This window comes from Sorex fumeus, unplaced genomic scaffold (assembly GCF_029834395.1).
Source record: "Sorex fumeus unplaced genomic scaffold, SorFum_2.1 ptg000098l, whole genome shotgun sequence".
NCBI lineage: Eukaryota > Metazoa > Chordata > Mammalia > Eulipotyphla > Soricidae > Sorex > Sorex fumeus.
In genome coordinates, this window is record NW_026606155.1 from 37,057,509 (window position 1) to 37,065,919 (window position 8,411).

General features: G+C 43.3%; 1 non-coding gene across 1 annotated transcript; it reads left to right on the plus strand.

The window, feature by feature from the left end:
* Positions 1–5,993: 5,993 nt before the first annotated feature.
* On the plus strand, positions 5,994–6,066 carry TRNAK-CUU (transfer RNA lysine (anticodon CUU)). Its single transcript has one exon. It is a non-coding gene; the product is annotated as a tRNA-Lys (tRNA).
* Positions 6,067–8,411: the final 2,345 nt, after the last annotated feature.

The window sequence follows — 8,411 nt, forward strand, 5'->3', positions numbered from 1 at the left end:
ATAGTCCCAGCACTTCAACGAAATACTGCTGCCTTTCTAGTTTTATAGTTCCCTCATTAAACGAACCTCACATGTGCACGTGTCACCTCTTTCCCATGTTGTTTTAGCATCTGATTTTTTAAAGAGATGTTAGAAACTTGATATTGGAGTGTCTTAAAACATGACCCAAACATTACTTGACACTATTCCCGGGAAAATGTGGGGTCTGCAAATGTAGAGAGAGAGTATGGTGAAACTGTTTGCCATAGATGCAGAGGGAGGGTTGGAAAGGGGGGTTATACTGGGAACACTGGTGGTGGAGAATGTGCACTGTGGAAGAATAGGTGTTCGATTATTTTATGACTGAAACTCAAACATGAAACCTTTGTAACTGTATCTCATGGTGATTCGATAAAATTTTTTTTTAATTTTAAAAAATGGGAGTATGACCCAAAAAGCAAAAAAAAGGGGGGGAATCTGTGTTGCCTTCCTTTACAACCACAGTTCTATGCCTGCGATTTGAATTTCATAGGCTTGATATAACAAAATTCTAGACTGGGTGACAAAAATAATAAAAATTTACTTTTCTACAATTCTGGAGACTAGACATCTAAGACCATGAGGTTTCATGAGGTTTGGTTTCTTCTAAAATTAATCTCAATCTCTCTCACTCTGTCTCTCTGTCTCTTTCTCCCTCTCTCTTTCTGTCTCTCTCTGTCTCTGTCTGTCTGTTTGTCTCTGTCTCTTTTTCTCTTCCATCGCTCTCTCTCTCTCTCTCATGGTTTGCAATACAAGTACTAAAAAGAAAAGTGCCTGCCATGGACGCAGGCTAAGGAGGGGATTGGGGGTGATTGAAGGGTAACTAGGGAAATGGTGGTGGGAAATGTACACTAGTGGAGGACAGGTGTTGGAACATTGTATGACTGAAACCCAATCATGAATCACTTTGTACTGTGTATCTCACTGTCACTGTCACTGTCACTGTCCTCCCATTGTTCATCAATTTTCTCAAGCGGGCCCAGTAACATTGTAAGATTTGTTACTGTGTTTGGCATATCGAATATGTCACAGGCAGCTTGCAGGCTTTGCTGTGCGGGCAAGATACTCTCAGTAGCTTGCCAGGCTCTCAGATTCAATTTATTTTTAATTTTTAGAAAATTTAAAACTGAAAAAATTATTTTAAATATCTTTTGGGCATGCATCAGACCTCCTTTTGCTGTGCCTTCACATGATTGATTGTCCATCATCTGTGGGTGCATGTCTAATGTCTCCATCTCCATTTCCTAATCTGCTCTTCTCATCACAAGAGGGTCATATTGCCTTAAGGCCAATCACTACTGACCCCATTTTAATTTAATTACCTCTGCAAAGACTATCTCAAAATACACTCACATTCTGAACTGCTTAGAGTTAGAGCTTCAACACATGAATTGAGGGGGAAGCAATTTAATTCATATACTGTTTGACCCATAGAATTTGATTGAAGTGGTGTGAGTCCAGGCACAAACTGTAAGAAGGGAGTTCTGGTTTCTTGTCTCTGCAACACTTGTTCTTAGAACATAACAATCATGTTGTGAAGAGACTTAGGCCATATGGAGTTGCTTAGTGTAAGAATTCTAGCTGACAGCCCTGCTTAAGTCCCATCAAGCACCAGTTATGTGGGTGTGATACTTCAAGATGACACCAATTCCAGTTACCTTCTCTCTGCAGCATACAAAGAACTAAACTGAGAATCTTATAGCTTAGTCGAATGTCCAGAATCATGAGTACTAAAATTTAGATTAAATTTTAATTCACTGTTGTGACTTCATATGTAGTAATCAACAAACCGGTTTATGTGTGAAACCCTCCAATTATGGAATTGTAAACTCTATAAACCTAAAATATAATACACTGTTCCAGACAAATACTCTAAAGCTTCTATAGACGGAGTTCATAACTTCCATTTGCTCCAGCAATTTCCAAATGCTTAATGTATCTACTAGCACCCTCTTTCATGCATTTGCAAATGCCAACTCAATTCCAGCATTCCAATTGCTCATTCCTTTGAGCATGGGCTTGTTAATTAAGTGAAGAGGTGATCAGTTAATCAAGGAATAACTTGACTACGAGCGATCCCTGTCTTTTTAAATTCTCCCTTCACAAATCCCCTTTCACGAAGGTATACAACTATGGCCTTGTCCTTCTAACTTGCAAGACTAACTTCCCCATGATATATGGCTTTTTTTTCTTTAATTGCCCTCATTTGGAGAATGCTTTGCTATATCCTTTCGTTTTTACAAAATCTCCTTCTTATTCTTTCCCTTTATCTTTCTCCTGACAACTCTGTTATTTACCTGCTATTCTCTTAAGTGGTTTTTGGCTGTACAAGGAAGATTAAGCACACTGAGTTCACCAAACAATGCTGTCTATAGTATTTATTTAGACATTAGATGATATAGAGATGAAAATAACACAAGGTTGGTAAAGAATCCAGTCTGACAGCACCTCCCAGCAAATGGGAATATCTCTCATTTAATACAAAACAAACCCACTTGCAATTAGAGACAATCTGTGTCTAGGCAGGCTTCTCACAGCCCAGATTCAATCCTCCTTAATTTTCACAAGTAGCAAATCAAAGAGAAAAATTTCTTTTTACAGTGCAAATACTTGGCTGCCTGACTTTTCCCTCATCACAGCTGCTTAGAGACAATCTAAGATTTGTTCTTAAAGTTCTTAAAAAAAAACTAAAAACCTTTAAATCTTAAAATTAAAATCGCAGCCAAAAGTCTCCTAAATATTTCCCTTAGCTGTAACCTCCATCACTCCATCTCCTCCCACACAACAGTGATAGATTAATCTTTTCAATATGCTCCCTAAGAGTATAGAGCTTAGGGCAACTGCCTTGTATGAAGCCAACCCCAGTTCCATTTATGGGGTACTGCATGTCCCCTGAGTAACACCAGAAATAATCCCAAAGCATAGGGATAGGAGTAGCCTCCAGAAATCCCAAATTCAGCTCAAAAATTTGCCTCCCTCCTTTCCTTAGAGGGTATCAAAAGGTTCCAGATGCTACCACCTCGAACTCAAAGTCATCTGAGTTCTGATATCAACCTATTCCTCCTGCCCTCCTTCCTGTTACCACCCAGCCTGGAATCCGACTCCAGGTAAACACATTTCCTGCTTAAGTCTCAAAAGTCTGACTACTTCCCAGCTTTCTGATATCCTCCCACTCTCCCACCTCCACTTCCGCCAATTAATCAACCATAGTGTCAAACTTCTTGAGAGGAATCATGGAATTTTCCTTCTAAAATACCTTCTCCTATGACCCAAACCTTTTCTAAAGCTGGATTAACAGACCTCTACAAACTCAAATATACTCCCTCACATTGTCATCTCTTTGCAAGTAGATCCCACAATTCCAGAGACCATGAGCACTTGGGGGACAGAGAGTGCATTAGGGCCACAGCCAGCTGTGCTTAGGTCTTGTTCTTGGTTCTGTGCTCAGGGATCACTCTTGGTGGGGCTCAGGGGATGTAAAGCCAGGGATTGAAATAAAGCAAGTCTTATCTCCTGTACTATCTGGCCCCATCAAAGACTTTAATTTTTTTGTATGACTGTCCCTTGGCCCTAGCATGCCAAGTGGAAAACAGTAAATATCTAATAATCATACCCAATTATTTGTGGGTAAAGTATCTGTGTTGGTTTAAACACAACACAAATGACACTTTGGTCAGTAGCCTTGATTTTCCTTATGACTTGTAGTAATGTATAAAACTTACTAGTCTCTCATTAATTAAATTGACCAGGTATTATTCACTGTAAACCCCAACTAAAGAGATGAAAAATCCTTTCTCTAGAACAAATTATGCGATTCAGCCGAAGAGAAGGACAACATGGAGGGCGGGATCCACAGATCCCGAAGGAAAAAAAAAAAACAGGTTCCAAAAAGAGCCGAGATCATCGGGAAGTCCCAGATGGGGTAGGTACCGCATCCCGCCTCCCCCAGATGGAACCCCGGTGACCAGAAGCCTCTACAAGCACAGCTCGAGTATGCGGGAACTAGGACTTTTCCTCAAAACCGCGCAGCCGCATAAGCCGCGTCTCTCTATACACAAAGTGATCCATGGGAAGTAAACCACCCAACGTTTCTCTCTGAAAATCATAGTTAAGTTTGGAGCACGGCCACAGCCCCAGAAACACAAGGACTTAATGCATAACCCAGCAGCTTGGAGCAGAAAAGTGAACGGGCTATGCGTTAATCCAGGCCATCATGTCTGTCCGCAGGGGAAAGGGTGTTGCCCCATTCGCCCTCTCTTCTCTGGAAAGAAGGATGGCGGCCGCATGGGGGCCTTGTGGACAGCAGGTATGAGTCGGGGGTGTGGGGGCGACTAAAACCTCATGGGAAGGGGGGCGTTCCAGTCCGTCCTTCACGCCCTACCGAGGTCACCAGTTGCCCCCCACGAGCAGCTCTCCAGCACGGCCACGGCCCCAGAAACACAAGGACTTAATGCAGAACCCAGCAGCTTGGAGCAGAAAAGTGAACGGACTATACGTTAATCCAGGCCATCAGGTCTGTCTGGAGGGGAAAGGGTGTTGCCCCAGTCGCCTTCTCCTCTGTGGAAAGAAAGATGGTGGCCGCATGGGAGCCTTGTGGACAGCAGGTATGAGCCGGGGGTGTGGGGGCGACTAAAACCTCATGGAAAGGGGGGCGTTCCAGTCCGTCCTTCACGCCCTACCGAGGTCACCAGTTGCCCCCCACGAGCGGCTCTCCAGCACGGCCACAGCCCCAGAAGCACAAGGACTTAAGGCAGAACCCAGCAGCTTGGAGCAGAAAAGTGAACAGACTATGCATCAATCCAGGCCATCAGGTCTATCCGGAGGGGAAAGGGTGTTGGTCCCTTCTGCCCTCCGCCCTCCTCCCTCTGGAAAGAAAGATGGCGGCCACATGGGAGCCTTGTGGACAGCAGGTATGAGCCGGGGGTGTGGGGGCGACTAAAACCTCATGGGAAGGGGGGCGTTCCGGTCCGTCCTTCACGCCCTACCGAGGTCACCAGTTGCCCCCTGCGAGCGGCTCTCCAGCATGGCCACGGCCCCAGAAGCACAAGGACTTAATGCAGAACCCGGCAGCTTGGAGCAGAAAAGTGAATGGACTATGCGTTAATCCAGGCCATCAGGTCTGTCCGGAGGGGAAAGGGTGTTGCCCCAGTCGCCTTCTCCTCTGTGGAAAGAAAGATGTTGGCCGCATGGGAGCCTTGTGGACAGCAGGTATGAGCCGAGGGTGTGGGGGCGACTAAAACCTCATGGGAAGGGGGGCGTTTCGGTCCGCCCTTCACACCCTACCGAGGCCACCAGTTGCCCCCCACTAGCGGCTCTCCAGCACGGCCACAACTCCACAGCACAGAAACCAATTTCTTAACTATCAGACTTTCAGTAGAAATACTTCCAGGGTCAATAAGTAAAATAGCAGAAATCCAAAACCAACATTTAATTCTTGAACCCAGCTGTAGAAAGCAAATCACTTCACAATGCTTTTTCAGCATGTCTGATTTGTGGGGGGGGGGGGGGGGGGGGGGGGTAAACTCTAAATAATAGTGGTGAATCTTTTATTGAAACAATGAATCTAATCAAAGCAGATAGAGTGTTAACTGGAATTCATCTGCCCCACAGGGACTGGGAGGGGTGGGGGTGGGGTTTTATTGGGGTTCTTCATGGTAAAAAATAAGTATTGGTAAAGGGAAATGTGTTTGATATTTGCATGACTGAGACCTAAACCTGAAAGCTTTGTAACCTTTCCCACGGTGATTCAATAAATAAATAAAAGGTAAAAGGTAAAAGGCCCTCCCGTTGATCGTCGATTTGCTCGAGCGGGCCCAGTAACGTCTCTATTGGAGACTTTGTTGTTACTGTGTCTGGCATATCGAATACTCTCGGTAGCTTGCTGGGCTCTCCGAGAGGGGCGGAGGAATCGAACTCGGGTCGGCCATGTTGGCTGCATGCAAGGCAGACGCCCTACCCGCTGTGCTATCGCTCCAGCCCGGCTAGCTCAGTTGGTAGAGCATGGGACTCTTAATCCCAGGGTCGTGGGTTCGAGCCCCACGTTGGGCGCGCAGTAAATAAATTAAAAAAATAAATAAATAAAACAAATTATGCTTACCTCTAAACCATGACACTTGATACCCCTGAAAAGTTACCAAGAGAGTATTTGAAGAATGGGCTACAGGAATCAAATTTATTTTGTTTTCTTTATGCCACAGAACTGTGGAATCAGCATCTATACTGAAATTATGTGAAATTTTAGGTCACATGATTTAGACTTGTAAAAGTTCAATTAAAAAAAAAAAACAGGTCAAGGAGTGTAATTGAGAAAGTACCCAACTCAAGAGAGCTGGACTTGCTGCTTATGTCTTGAGTATGGAATGACTATTGGCAGCAGGAGTCTAAAGACAAAGTCCCTGAATGCCAGCCAAGAAAAATATTGTAACCGTTAAGCAAATAGAACCATGTTGCCAAATCTACATTAAATGATTGTAAGGATTAAGAGATAATGAGTATCATGGACACTGGCTAGATTTTAAGTGGTGCTTAATAAGACTATTAAGACAGGAAAACCTGAGCAAGAATTGGCAAGTTAGGACAAAGCTTTTCAAATCATTCTTTTAAAAAGTGAGTGGTGTGCTGTACCAGAGATGAAACCCAGGCTTCCCGCATGCAAAGCCTATGCTTAGCCAGTTGAGCTCTCTTGCTGGCCCTCTGCATGTCATCCTTATATTTGTTCTTTAGTATATAATCTGGATTTTTTTCCCTAGCTGCTTTTAAGATTCATCTCTTTAGTTCTGGTTTTAAGCAATTTGAGGCTGATTACACAGTGTAATCAATCCTTTATGTAGTTTTCATCATGTTTCCTATTCAATGAGGTTCTTGACTTTGTGAGTTTATAGTTACAGTATTAGTTATGTCTACCATATGCAAGAGAAGCTATGTGTGTGTGTATACAGGGCACACATTTATCATTCCTAATTTAGACATAAAATATTGAATTCTTTCTAGATATTCTTCAGCTCTGTTACTTAGACTCAGACCTTCCAATACAAAAATAGTAGATTGGACAGATCAATCACCTCAAAGAGGAATTACAGGGCCTTAGGAAGACCTTGCCTCAACATGAACATTTCACTGGGCAGCTGAGTTAGTGAGTATGAAGTATTTTGTTAAGAATATCTCTCATGGAAAATGTGCAGGATATGAAGATTCTAATTTCCCTTGAAGAAAAGCACATTTTTTGTTGGTACCAGTCACCTCACTAAGAATAATTATATTGTTTAAAACGTGCTGCATTAAATTTTTAAATATTAATGGATTTTTTAATCTAAGTCTTTGTCTTTTTTTTTCTCCTACTCCCACTTGAAACTGAGAAACTATTTTTGCTTTGCTTTGTTTTGTGGCCATATAGCAGTGCTCAGGGTTTACTCCTGGTTCTATACTCAGAGATTAACCCTGGTAGTTATCAAGGGACCATATGGGGTGCCAAGCATTGAACCGACTGGACATGGTCAAGGAAAGCACCTTACCCACTGCACTATGTCTCCAGTCCCAAGAATTTTTTCTTGGTGTAAAATATTAACAAGAAAGTAAAATCAAAATTTCAGACACTTGAACACATTTTGTTTAGGCATTCTTAAGTTTGGGGACATTTATGTGAGTTCTACTTTTTAATTTATTATGAATCATGCTACTGTGAACATTCATGTACAGATTTTGTGTAGGGATGTTTTTGTTTCTCTTGATGGAATAATTTATCTCTTGCATCTATCCCTTTCAACATAGAATGCAAAGATTTGTCAACATGCTGCACCTTTGTCTCACTGGCCAAAGTTGAGTCACACTGTCAGGTGACAGTGTGACTGAGATTGGTTTCTGTGGCTCTAGAGCCATGGCCATCACTGAGAAAGAAAAAGGGTAATTGGGAAAACTATTGGGTTATTCAATCAATAGTTAGCTTTTCATAGTTATGACTATTGAATATCTTCACTTGTGTCAAACAAAATTATCTCCAGGTTTTTTTTTTTTGGTCCTTCATGCCCCACCAAGTTCACAAGTTGCCCCCCACGAGTGACTCTCCAGCACGGCCATAGCTCCAGAGGCACAAGGACTTATGCAGAGCCCAGCAGCTTGCGGCAGAAAAATGAATGGACTATGCATTAATCCACAGTACCATGCCTCCCCGGGAGGGAAGGGGTGTCGCTCCCTTCCACCTTTTTCCCCCCCGGGTTTCAAGATGGCGGCCGTCTCGGAGCTTATAGGAAAGCCAGGTATGAACCAGTGGTGACAGGGCAACTACAACCTCATGGGAAGGGGGACATCCCCAGCTCGTCCTTCACACCCTACCGAGGTCACGAGTTGCCCCCCACAAGCAGCTCTCCGGCATGGCCAGGGCTCTAGAGCCACAGGAA